The sequence below is a fragment of the Hemitrygon akajei genome, chromosome 14, assembly GCF_048418815.1.
Source record: "Hemitrygon akajei chromosome 14, sHemAka1.3, whole genome shotgun sequence".
Classification (NCBI taxonomy): Eukaryota; Metazoa; Chordata; class Chondrichthyes; order Myliobatiformes; family Dasyatidae; genus Hemitrygon; species Hemitrygon akajei.
In genome coordinates this window covers 105,771,747-105,784,527 of record NC_133137.1, presented here as the reverse complement: position 1 = coordinate 105,784,527, position 12,781 = coordinate 105,771,747, and the positions used below count along the sequence as shown (strand labels likewise).

At 40.5% G+C, this 12,781-nt stretch overlaps 1 long non-coding RNA gene across 1 annotated transcript in view; it reads right to left on the bottom strand.

Annotated features, from left to right (window-relative positions):
* Window positions 1–5,543: 5,543 nt before the first annotated feature.
* The window catches only part of LOC140738885 (uncharacterized), a 257,097-nt gene continuing 249,859 nt past the window's right edge, over window positions 5,544–12,781 (bottom strand). The window contains exon 5 of the long non-coding RNA XR_012101475.1: window positions 5,544–5,629. This is a non-coding gene — a long non-coding RNA (uncharacterized lncRNA). The remainder of the gene's footprint in view (window positions 5,630–12,781) is intronic.

Genomic DNA, 12,781 nt, shown 5'->3' with positions numbered 1-12,781 from the left:
CACAATGATCCCAACTCTGACCAACATATTAACTGCAAATCCTCATGAAAGATTGGTGATTGACTCTAGGATACTATTAGCATGCCATAAAAAATTCATTCTCACAGTGAAGAAAAGTTGAATGGTTTATTATCCCAATAGTGAACTCCGGAAAAATTTCAGTGGCTCAAATTCTTTTCTCGCTCCCTAGGTTTCTGAAAGGCTGCATAGAAATGCATACCACCATCTGCCCCCGTCCTTCTCAGCCCTGAAGAAAGGCCTCAGCCCGAAACACTATCTATTCATTCCCATAGATGCTGCCTGACCTACTGAGTTCCTCCAGCATCTTGTGTGTTTTGCTATAGAAGTGCATGGACATTGTTTTGCTAATTACCTAAGGGAGTATTGATGAGGAAGTAAATCTCACCAGAGTAGATGGGGTGGTTGGTCAGTGGTGGAAGGTGATGTAATGAAATCTTTAAGAATCCCGAGTCATGATTCAGGGTTTCAACCAGAAACATCTGTGGTCCCTTTCCCTCATCAGATGCTGCTTGATCCTCAAAGTTCTTTCAGCAGATTGCTTGTTGCTCCTGCTTCCAGCAACTGCAATATCTTGAAACTTTCTTTGATAATCTATCTCTCTGGAATTGAGCAACCATACTAAAAGTGCATGAAATGAGTTTACCAACCTGGTTAATTGAGGCCTTCTACCAAAAACAGGGTCTCAGAGAGTACATATTGGGAACTCAAGTAAAGCTAGGTAGAGGTGGTGGGTCTTTCCATATCCTGTATGATCAATGGTACCTCCACCAATTTGATGGAAAAGTTTCATTTATTAGAATGTAGCTGATGATGAGTGGAAAGATTGAAAGGAAGAGTTTGAATGAGAATCAACATCACTGTCTGGAATATGATCACACAATAAACATACCTAGCTTTCAGTCAGACATCCAGTTAGATGCACGTGTCTTATTGATCAATAACTCAATTTGCAGCCAAATTCCAACACAAAATATTTGAAAGCATTTCCAAATACACCAATGTTCTGATTCAGTTTGTTCCCAATTTTACCCAGAGTGGCTCCATATCTGAAGAGTTGTAAGTTTCCTGTCAGACTTCCTTCTGGCTTCATAATGTTCCATGCTGGATCCAATGTAGGTTTTCATTAGAGATGGGGCTGCTATTCCAGTAGAAGATTCAAATGTCTTGGTTGCATGTTTAATGTTAAACAGTGAGTCAAATGATGATAAAATTCAGGTCTGGTCTGGATGTAATGAATGGATATTGGTGACCAATCTCCCCCAAACTCCACACCCAGCTGATACGTGACAGGAGTGAGCAGAGACTGGAGCAAATTCCACATGTTCAGTTACATTCATTGTTTCACTGAGAAATGGAGAAGGATGTTGTAGGAGGAATGTTGAATGTTATGCCAACACCTTCTAATCCACAGTTCATCCCTAAGATGTAACATTAGAATAAAATCCACTTCCTCCATCTGGACTCCTAGAACCAGGACTGGCTGATTATTTTGTCTGATGAAATTAGAAACTTTATCTTTCTTATCAGGAAATGTAGAATGCCCTTTTGGCAGTAAATGGTCTCATGGATAAAGCCCAGTATCAAGCAGATGGCGAGACAAAATGTGGGAAATCCCATCTCCAAGGTGTTCAGAACAAAAACGTGACATTAGGCCAGGGATGGCCAACGTACGGCGCATGCGCCAGAAGTGGCGGATTGCATCCCAGTGATAATAATAATAAAGTAAGCCTACTCATGCAAAAAGTATTAACCAAAAACCGATTTGTAGAAAAAAAATCTGTAACAGGAATTCAAGTAGCTTAGAGCTAGAAATGGGTTTTACTGAGAATAAATCTAAAACTTAGCAATTATTTTTAGCGATTTTATTATTTCGTGCACATCTTTTGGTGAATGTTATCTTCTTTCACATTAACCTGTTTTCAATTTTAAAAAATGTTCAATGAGTCAAACTAGGAAAGAAGGACTTTTGTTCTGAGGTTTTTCCATAACTGTTCAATACACGTTTGATATTTGTTTGATCCTGAGGCGCCAGGCGTCTGCACCAGCGGCGCATCGCAGGTTTTTGCCAGTCAGTTTACAATTGTGAACATTTGTGAACATTTGCAGTTTTGTACTTTTTTGAAAATTAAGCCTTATTTTTACATTCAGTTACCCATCACAGTGCAAAAGAAAATGAGCAAAAGAAAAGCAGAAAGTGATAGTAGGCGTGAATTCAATGAATAGTGGGAAAATAAGTTCTTATTTTCAGGTCCTTCAGGAAAACCGTTGTGCATTGTTTGTGAAAACACCTTCTCACATAATAGAAGACATGATCTTAATAGACACTATAAAACACAACATCAGACTGAAATAGAAGGAAAACTGAAGCTAGTGCTTGGGTCTGAGTTACGGAAAGAATATGTGATTAAGAAAAAGGAAGAAATCAAAAGAAGACAAAATATATTTGTTAAAAGTCTCATTAAGGTAAGCAATGTTTATCTCGTTTTTATACTAAATCAATATATCATGTAAAAATGCTAAATATGTCTATATTAACATATTTTTACAAGAATTGAATGGTGGTACAAGAGTTGTATGGCGCATCTGAACTCGTGTGTGAAAAAATTGACACATAGAATATAAAAGGTTACCCACCCCTGCATTAGACCTTTAAAATCGATCACAACCCCACCACATGACTTTCCTTAATCATTTGTCTCTTACCATGATGACCCTTGAATTCATTAATTCTCAGATAATTAACTGAAAAGGAACTTCTAAGGCTACACCAGTGACTTTTAGATGTCATTCTGACATTGTGATTCAATCACAAACAGAGGAAATCTGCAGATTCTGGAATTCCAAGCAACACACACAAAATGCTGGAGGAACTCAGCAGGCCAGGCAGCGTCTATGGAAAACAGTACGTCGACATTCCTGGTCGAGGCCTTTCATCAGGACTGGAGAAAAAAAGATGAGCTCATTTCCATACATGTTGCTCGTCTGCTGAGTTCCTCCAGCATCTTGTGTGTGTTGCTGATGTAGTGATTAATTTGTTTAGAAGCAACCAGGTTTGTAGTACATCTGTGTGTACAATCTTTGGTCAATAGCATATTGGGTACTTGGAAAGAGCTTGCATATTGGTAGTGATTGCTAATTTTCTCGGTTCCAATATCACTTTTGGCTCTCTTAAAATCTTCTGCTTATGTTACCATCCCAGAAGGTTCCTGGAATCTCACCCATTGATAGAGTAGAACCATATGATTTATCATTTCAGTAATACTATATGGGTCTTAGAAGAGATAGGCACACATTTCCTGGAAAAACAACACATCTGTTAAATTATGAAGAAGTTTGCTTGGATGAGTCTGACTTTTCACCAAGGAAATGATGCAATTCCTCTATTTCCTCTGAAGAATAAAAGGAAAGAATAGTGGAGTAAATAGAGGAATTGCATCTATTTCTAGTGGAGGGGGAATCCTGACAAAGGGATATATTAATCCAATTAGGATTCAGTCATACTCCTTTGTCAGGAAGCACTAACACATGCAAAGGTTTCATGTGGTCCAGGACTATCTCCCTGGGAAAAATACTTGCTGTTTGCATGCATATAAACCTATTAAAACTAAGATCATGAGATATTTTCAAGGGGGAAGTACTGAGGGATATAGAACCAACAAGGTGGGAGAAGTTAAAATGCAGATCACCTATAACCTTTCTGATAGAACAGGCTCAAAAAGCGAAATGGCTGTCCCTGCAACGCACACAAAATGCTGAAGAAACTCAGCAGGTCAGGCAGCATCTATGGAAATGAATGAACAGTCCACATTTTGGGGTGAGACCCTTCATTAGTCCTGATGACTGATTCCACTTGCTGAGTATCACACACAAAATTTTGCAGTAACCCAGCAAGTCAGGCATCCATCCAGATCTCGGCCCAAAACATCATCTGTTTATTCGTTTCCATCGGTGCTGCCTGCCCTGCTGAGTTCCTCCAGCATTTTGTGTGTGTTGCTCTGGATTTCCAGCATCTGCAGAATCTCTTGTGTTTATGGTTTCCCCCTGTACTCATGTTCCTTCGTAAGTATCCATGGTTTTCCGTATTATTTGTTCTGCAGCGCACATCTCAGCAACACTTGGAATTCTCATTTTTCCCTGCATTTACAGTATATCTGCCTTAAACAGGTGTGAATAATGTAACAGTTCACCTTACTGACTGGGTTCTATTTAACATTTTAACTTTGTTATCTCCTTGATATATAACATTTTTTCCAGTAATGAGATAATCAAGTGATAAATCCCAATGATGAGGGAAGAATATTATAAAAAATAATGCCAATCTTTGCCCGCCTAGAATTAGTCACATTAGAGGCCAGATCTTGGATGGTAGTTACAGCCTCCTGACTGGAGAGCATGCTGGGAAAGCACTCAGTAAAATGCAACGACCTGCAGCTATCGCAGAAGTCACCCAGAGGAGCATCCTCTGCTTGGCAAGGCCTGATCATCTGGCAACGCATAAAAACTCTGAACAGCGCTGCTTTGATGATAAATACCTTATCATATGGAAAAGTTATTACCTTTCACCCAACAGGCTCATGAACAAGCATGGATAACTGCACTCATCTCTACTGAATTGATTCCACACCGATGGACTCACCTCAAGGACTCTACAACTCCTGACTTGGTATTTATTTATTAGTTTGCTTGTTTATCTATCCATCCATTTATTTATTTGTACAGATTGTCTTCTTTTGCTCATTGGTTGTCAGACTTTGTGAAAAGTTTTTCTTTTGTAGTTCTTTGTTCTATTGTGAATGCCCCCAAGAAAATGAATCTCAGGGTTGTATATGGTGCCATGTACATACTTTGATAATAAATTAGCTTTGAACTTTGACCATCACTGGACAATCATTGCTGAATAGGAATATGCCTCTCTGTTTTACTATTTTACATAATTTCCAATGTCTATTCATTACAAGAAGATTGTGGTTTCCCATTGTAAAAGATCTGGCTCTATCTTTGTCCCTCTTCCTATGGTACCAGACCCTCATTTCTCATCTCAACTTATTTTGCTTTTCATCTCCCTCATTATTCTATTCCCAATTTTCTTTCCTTCTCTCAAAAGGGAAAATGTTATTTCTGGAAGAAGAGCCGTTTTGTTTTGGTTGTACTGCCTCTATCTCTATAAAAGCCTATATCTCGCCTCACGTCTCGGAGAGTTATTGATGGTGCATCAGTTGTACTGCCTCCAACTTTCCACTTCTGAATTCTCTCCTGTAAGGCCAGCCTGTGATATGTTGCCTCTGTCAGATGATGCCCCCTGCAGTGCGTATCTCACGCAAATACTTTTTGGGGTAAGGGCTTCCTGATTGTCATACAAAGGAACAGCAAGCCCAGACCGCAAAAAGATTCAAGAGAGAAAACATGAGAAGGCTTCAACTTGGACTCCTTTTCCATTGTCATCCACTCTCCAGTCTGTGAACAATAAGGAATAAATAACATGAATCGCCTCACCTTTTTTGTCTCTTCAGTGACCTTATGTTGATCACTTTTCTTTCTCTGCTGAGAGATTTGATACTCTGGGGGTATAGAAATTCCTTCCTCCCCTTGCAAAATAGTCTATTTCATCCTGAAAATAAATTGTAAATGAGAGTTCAACCACAGAAGGCATCTCAATCAACACCTTTTCCCCTCAACAAATGAATATTTTATTTAGCAAGCAGTGATGAGGATTGATTTAGAGTAACACACTCAAAATGCTGAAGGAACTCAGCAGGTCAGGCAGTATTTGTGGAAAGAAATAAAGAGTCCATGTCTCAAGCAAAGAAATATCATCAGGAGGAAGTGTCCTAGCCTGAAATGTCCATGAGACCATTCAAACCTTAAAACATAGGAGTTGACTTAGGCCTTTTGGCCCATGGAGTCTGCACTGCCATTCCATCATGGCTGATTTATTATCCCTCTCAACCCATTCTCCCACCTTCTCCCTGTAACCTTTGATGCCTGACTAATCAAGGGCCTATCAACCTCCGCTTTAAATATGCCCAATGACCTGGCCTCAGCAGCATCTGTGCCAATATATTCAACAGATTCACTAGCCTCTGGCTAAAGAAATTTCCCTCATTTCTGTTCTAAATCGACATCCCTCTATTTTGAGGCTATGCCCTCTGGTCCTAAACTCCCCCACTATAGGAAACATCCACTCCACATCCATTCTATCCAGGCATTTCAATATTTGATAGGTTTCAATGAAATCCCAACTCATTCTTCTAAACTCCAGCGAGTACAGGCCCAGAGCCATCAAACACTCCTCATACATTAACCCTTTCATCTTAGAATCATTCTCGTGAACCTCCTCTGGGCTGTTTCCAATGTCTGCACATCTTTTCTTAAGTAAGGGGCCCCAAACTGCTTACGATACTCCAAGTATAACCAACTCCTTATAAAGCCTCAGCATCATATCCTTGCTCTACATTCTAGTCCACTCGAAATGAATGCTAACATTGCATTTGCCCCGTCACCACTGACTCAACCTGCAAGTTAACTTTTAGGAGATCCTGCAAAAGGACTCCCAAGGCCCTTTCCAGCTCCAATTTTTGAATTTTTCTCCCCGTTTAGAAAAAAGTCTACACCTTTATTCCTTCTACCAAAGTGCATGATCATATACAGTAATTCTCTACATTGTATTCCATCTGCCACTTTTTTGCCCATTCTTTCAATCTGTCTAAGTCCTTCTGCAAACTCCCTGCTTTCTTAACACTACCTTCCCCTACACCTATCATCTGAAAACTTGGCCACAAAGCCATCAATTCTTTTATCTGAACCATTGACATATAATGTGAAAAAATGCAGTTGCAACACCCAGCCCTGTGGAACACAACTAGACATTTATAAATGCTCCCTTTATTTACCCTCTTTGCCTCCTGCCAGTCAGCCAATCTTTTATCCATGCTAGTATTTTTCTTGCAATACTATGGGCTGTTACTCGTTAATGTAGCACCTTGTCAAAGGCCTTCTGCAAATTCAAATAAACAACTTCCACTGACTCTCTTTTTTACTATCTTGATTCTTATTGCTTCATATAATTCCAACAGATTGGTCAGGCAAGATCTACTCGTAAGGAAAACATGTTGATTTTGGGTTACTTCATCATTTACCTCCAAGTACCCCCAAACCTCGTTCTTAATAATGAATTCTAACATCTTCCCAACCACTGAAGTCAGGCTAACTGGCCTGTACTTTCCTTTCTTCTTAAACATTTACAATTTTTCAGTCCTCCAGAACCATTCCAGAATCTAGTGATTCTTGAAAGATCATTATTAGTGCCTCCACAATCTCTTCAGCTATCTCCTTCAGAACCCTGGGGTGTAGTCCATCTGGGCCAGGTGATTTATCCAGCTTGCCAAGCACCTTTTCCTTAGTTATAGCAACTATACTCACCTCTGCCCCCCTGAATCACTCGAATTTCTGGCATACTGCTGGTGTCTTCCACAGTGAAGACTGATGCAAAACACTTATTCAGTTCATCTGCCATTTCTTTGTCCCCTGTTACTACCTCTGCAGCATCATTTTCAATCAGTCCAATCAGACTCTTGCCTCTCTTTTACTCTTCATATATCTGAAAAAACTTTTGGTATCATCGTTTATATTATTGGCTAACTTACTTTTATATTTCATCTTTTCTCTCCTTACAGCTTTTTTAGTTGTCTTCTGTTCGTTTTTAAAAACTTCCCAATCCTCTAATTTCCCACTAATTTTTGCAATATTATATGCCCTATCTTTTTTATTTCTGCTGTCTTTGACTTCTCTTGAAAGCTACTGTTGCCTCATACTCCCTTTAGAATATTTCTTCATCTTTCAGGTGTATCTATCCTGTGCCTTCCAAACCGCTTGCAGAAACACCAGCCATTGCTTTTCTGCCATCATCTCCGATGGTGCGCCCTTCCAATCAACTTAGGCCAGCTCCTCACCCATGCCCCTGTAAGTCCCTTTACTCCACTGTAATTCTGATACATCTGACTTCATCTTCTCCCTCTCAAACTGCAGGGTGAATTAGACCATAAGACATTGGAACAGAACTAGACCATTTGGCTCATCAAGTCTACCTTGTCATTTGATTCCTTTCCCTCTCAACCCCGTTCTCCTGCCTTCTCCCCATAACCTTTCACACCCTGACTTATCAAAAATCTATTAACTATCAACTTAAATATATTCAATGGCCTGGACTCCACAGCTTCCTTCTCATCTCCATTCTAAATGAATATCTCTCTATTCTGAGGCTATGCTCACTGGTCCTACATCCCCTCATTATAGGACACATCCTCTCCACATCCACTCTCTTTAGGCCTTTCAATATTCAATAGGTTTCAATGCTGTTCCCCCTCATTCTTCTAAATTCCAGTGAGTACAGGCCCAGAGCATCCAACACTCCTCATATGATAAGCCTTTCAATCCTAGAATCATTTTTGTGAACCTCCTTTGAACCCTCCCTAATGCCAACACATCCTTTCTGGAAATAAGAAGCCCAAAACTGTTCACAATACTCCAAGTGCAGTCTGACCAATGTCTTATTAAGCCGTAGCATTACACCCTTGTTTTTTTATATATTCTCGTCCAATCAAAATGAATTGTATTTGCCTTCCTTACTACTGACTGAACCTGCAAGTTAACCTTTAGGAAATCCTCATAAGGACTCCCAGGTCTCTTTGCATGCACCTCAAGTTTGTGAATTTTCTCCCCATTTAGAAAATAGTCTACACTTTTATTCCTTTAACAAAGTGCATGACCATATACTTTCCTACACTATATTCCATCTGCTACCTCTTTGTTCATTCTCCCAAACTGTCCAAGTCCTTACGCAGACTCCTTGCTTGCTCAACACTACCTGCCCCTCAACCTATCTTTGTATCATCTGCAAACCTGGCCACAAATCCATCAATTTTGTCATCCAAATCTTTGACATACAACTTAAAAAGAAGCAGTCCTTACACTGACCCTTCGGTGATCATAATACGATGATTCTATCATATTATGACCACTGGCTGCAAAGGGTTCCTTCACCTTAAGCTTCCTAATCAAATCTGGTTCATTACACAACACCCAATTCAGAATTGATTTTCTCCTAGTGGGCTCGATCACAAGCTGCTCTCAAGAGCCATCTTGTAGGCATTCTACAAATTCCTTCTCTTGTGATCCAATACCAAACCTGATTTTCCCAACCTACCTGCATATCGAAATGACTATCCATGACTTTTGTAGCATTGCCTTTTTCACATGCCTTTTCCATCTCCCGTTGTGATTTATATCCCACATCCAGGCTACTGTTTGGAGGCTTGTAGATAACTCCCATCAGCTTCTTACCTCTACTCACAAGGATTCAACATCTTTCATAGAACATAGAATAGTACAGCACAGTACAGGCCCTTTGGCCCATAATGTTGTGCTGACCCTTAAACCCTGCCTCCCATATAACCCACCTTAAATTCCTCCATATACCTGTCTAGTAGTCTCTTAAATTTCACTAGAGTATCTGCCTCCACCACTGACTCAGGCAGTGCATTCCATGCACCAACCACTCTCTGAGTAAAAAACCTTCCTCTAATATCCATCTTGAACTTCCCACCCCTTACCTTAAAGCCATGTCCTCTTGTATTGAGCAGTGGTGCCCTGGGGAAGATGCGCTGGCTGTCCACTCTATCTATTCCTCTTAATATCTTGTATATCTCTGTCATGTCTCATCTCATCCTCCTTCTCTCCAAAGAGTAAAGCCCTAGCTCCCTTAATCTCTGATCACAATCCATACTCTCTAAACCAGGCGGCATCCTGGTAAATCTCCTCTGTACCCTTTCCAATGCTTCTACATCCTTCCTATAGTGAGGTGATAAGAACTGGACACAGTACTCCAAGTGTGGCTTAACCAGAGTTTTATAGAGCTGTATCATTACCTCAAGACTCTTAAACTCTATCCCTCAACTTATGAAAGCTAACACCCCATAAGCTTTCATAACTACCCTATCTACCTGTGAGGCAACTTTCAGGGATCTGTGGACATGAACCCCCAGATCCCTCTGCTACTCCACACTACCAAGTATCCTGCCATTTACTTTGTACTCTGCCTTGGAGTTTGTCCTTCCAAAGTGTACCACCTCACACTTCTCCGGGTTGAACTCCATCAGCCCACTTCTGCATCCTATCAATGTCTCTCTGCAATCTTAGACAATCCTCTACACTATCTACAACACCACCAACCTTTGTGTCGTCTGCAAACTTGCCAACCCACCCTTCTACACCCACATCCAGGTCGTTAATAAAAATCATGAAAAGTAGAGGTCCCAGAACCAATTCTTGTGGGACACCACTAGTCACAACCCAACATTCTGAATGTACTCACTCCACCATGACCCTCTGCCTTCTGCAGGCAAGTCAATTCTGAATCCACCTGGCAAAACTTCCCTGGATTCCATGCCTTCTGACTTTCTGAATAAGCCTACCCTGTGGAACCTATGTCATCTTGATCCTATGTTATCTCTTTCTAAGGATTTGATTTTATTTTTTTACCAACAGAGCCCACCAACACCCAGCCCTTCCCACTTGACTGTCCTTTCAATACAATGGATGTTAAACTCGCAGCTCTGATCTTCTTTCAGCCACGACTCAGTGATGCCCACAATGTCATACCTGCCAATCTCTAACTGCACTACAAAATCATCTATCTTATTCCATACACTGTGTGAATTCAAATATAACACCATCAGACCTGTATTGATCACCCTCTTTGATTTTGCCCCCATGTCATACTTCAGTCCACTGACTGCCATTTTCCCTATCAGCTACCTGTCCTTCCTCACAGTGTCACTACACAATGCATCGACTTGTATACCAGCTGCCCCATCCTCACTCTTATCACTCTGGTTCCCATCCCCTGCCAAACTCTTTATTCATTTCCAGAGATGCTGTCTGACCTGCTGAGATCCACCAGCATTTTATGAGTGTTATTTTGGATTTCCAGCACCAGCAGAATCCTTTGCCACATTCCCTCTACACAGTCATGAAGGCCAGTTACAGAGCTCTCCACATCCTGATTGGCAGCTGCCTGCAGCTCTGTGAAAACAGGTTTGTTGCTTGAAATTCTATGCAGGAGGCTGGAATACATTCTCTCTAGATGGATGGTGCTGAAGGTGTATTGCAATTTTAGTGTCATCTTTTGGATGGTTCTTGTCACCAAGTTCGGGTCCGTTGTCACAGGTAGATATCAACGTTGTATACTGTATACATAATTTGATAATGAATAGCCTTTGAAACCTTAAAAATCCCATTGAACTGTTTGAAACAGATGATTGAGCCACCATTTAATCCTCAACCAGCAATGGAAACAGATTGCCTGCAATCAATTATCTCACAGCTGCATATGCAATATGGCCTGTTTCCTGCACTTAAGCTGTGACCACTCTGCAAAAACACTCATTAGCTGTAGGGTGCTTTTGGATGCAGTTGTTTTAATGCAGTACAGTACTATTTGCCTTGCCCAATTACATCTCTTACTTTCTTTTCTTTCCCAGTGTCTCTGTAGACTTGGGCTCGATGAGGCTGATCCATTAGGGAAGGCAATCTTGCAGCACTTTACAGGTGATTTTCTCCAAGGACTATACAGATCTGTGAACTGTTTATCAGCTAACAAAGGTTTGGCTCATGGTATCTACGTACTGTGGTTCTGTGAATCCCCAGGAAGATCCAACTTAATTTTCAAATGATTGCTGAGTAACATTATTGATTAATGACTCAACGGTACTTAAAATAAATTAAATAACAAGAATGCACTCCAAAAAATTTGTGTTGATTGTGAGACCAATGAAGACATAATTCCTGTCCTGATAAAGAATTTTGGCCCGTAACACTGACTATTCAAATATCATTGATTATTAATCTTTATTCCTCTCCATAGATGCTGCCTGACTTGCTGAGCTCCTCCAGCATTTTGTATGTGTTGATCTGGATTTCCAGCATCTGCTGAATCTTCTGTGTTTCAGAACATTATTCTGTAAGCGGTGACTTCAACGAGCCCAGTAATGAGTAGGGTGAATACTGGAAGCCTGGAGACAGGGCTTCTCCTCCTGTGGCACGAGATGGATCCACACTTGATAAAGAGTGCAGATATGTCTGAGCTGCACCATGGCATTCAAGCATTGTCTTCTAGAAGGTAAATGATCCAAGATTTCATAGAATTGGCAAAATTCATCTTTAAGTACTGTGGCACCTATCATGGATATGTTTAATCATAGTGGGTTATTAAATGTGAAACATTATTCTGATAATAAGTTACTTTGAACATTGGAAAATTAGGTGTCAATGTAAATCAGTAAAGGCAATATACAATGAGAAATGGGTTTGAAATGGGAAGGCATTCAGGAAACAGGGTGCTGAATGTACTAATGTTAGTAAAGATCATAATAGGAAGCAAACTGCAATGTTACTTCAAGATGACTGGTATGAGCAGACAATGGCTCCCAGCAAGGGTGGTAGATGGAACTGACCAAGACAGGAGTTAGACAATGGTAAAGAGTGTGTGGCGGAGCACATGACTTCAGTCTTCTAAATGTTTAGTCAGACACAATTACAGTTTATCCAGGTCAGTCAGATTGGCATGAAGGTAGTGGAGTGGTTGAGAGGTATGATAGCGAGGTGAAGCTGATTACATCAGCTTATAATCAAGTAACCCCATGTCTTACAGGCGAGGTGACAGCGAGGCAGACAGAGGAAAAAAAATTGAGCCATTTAGCTAAGT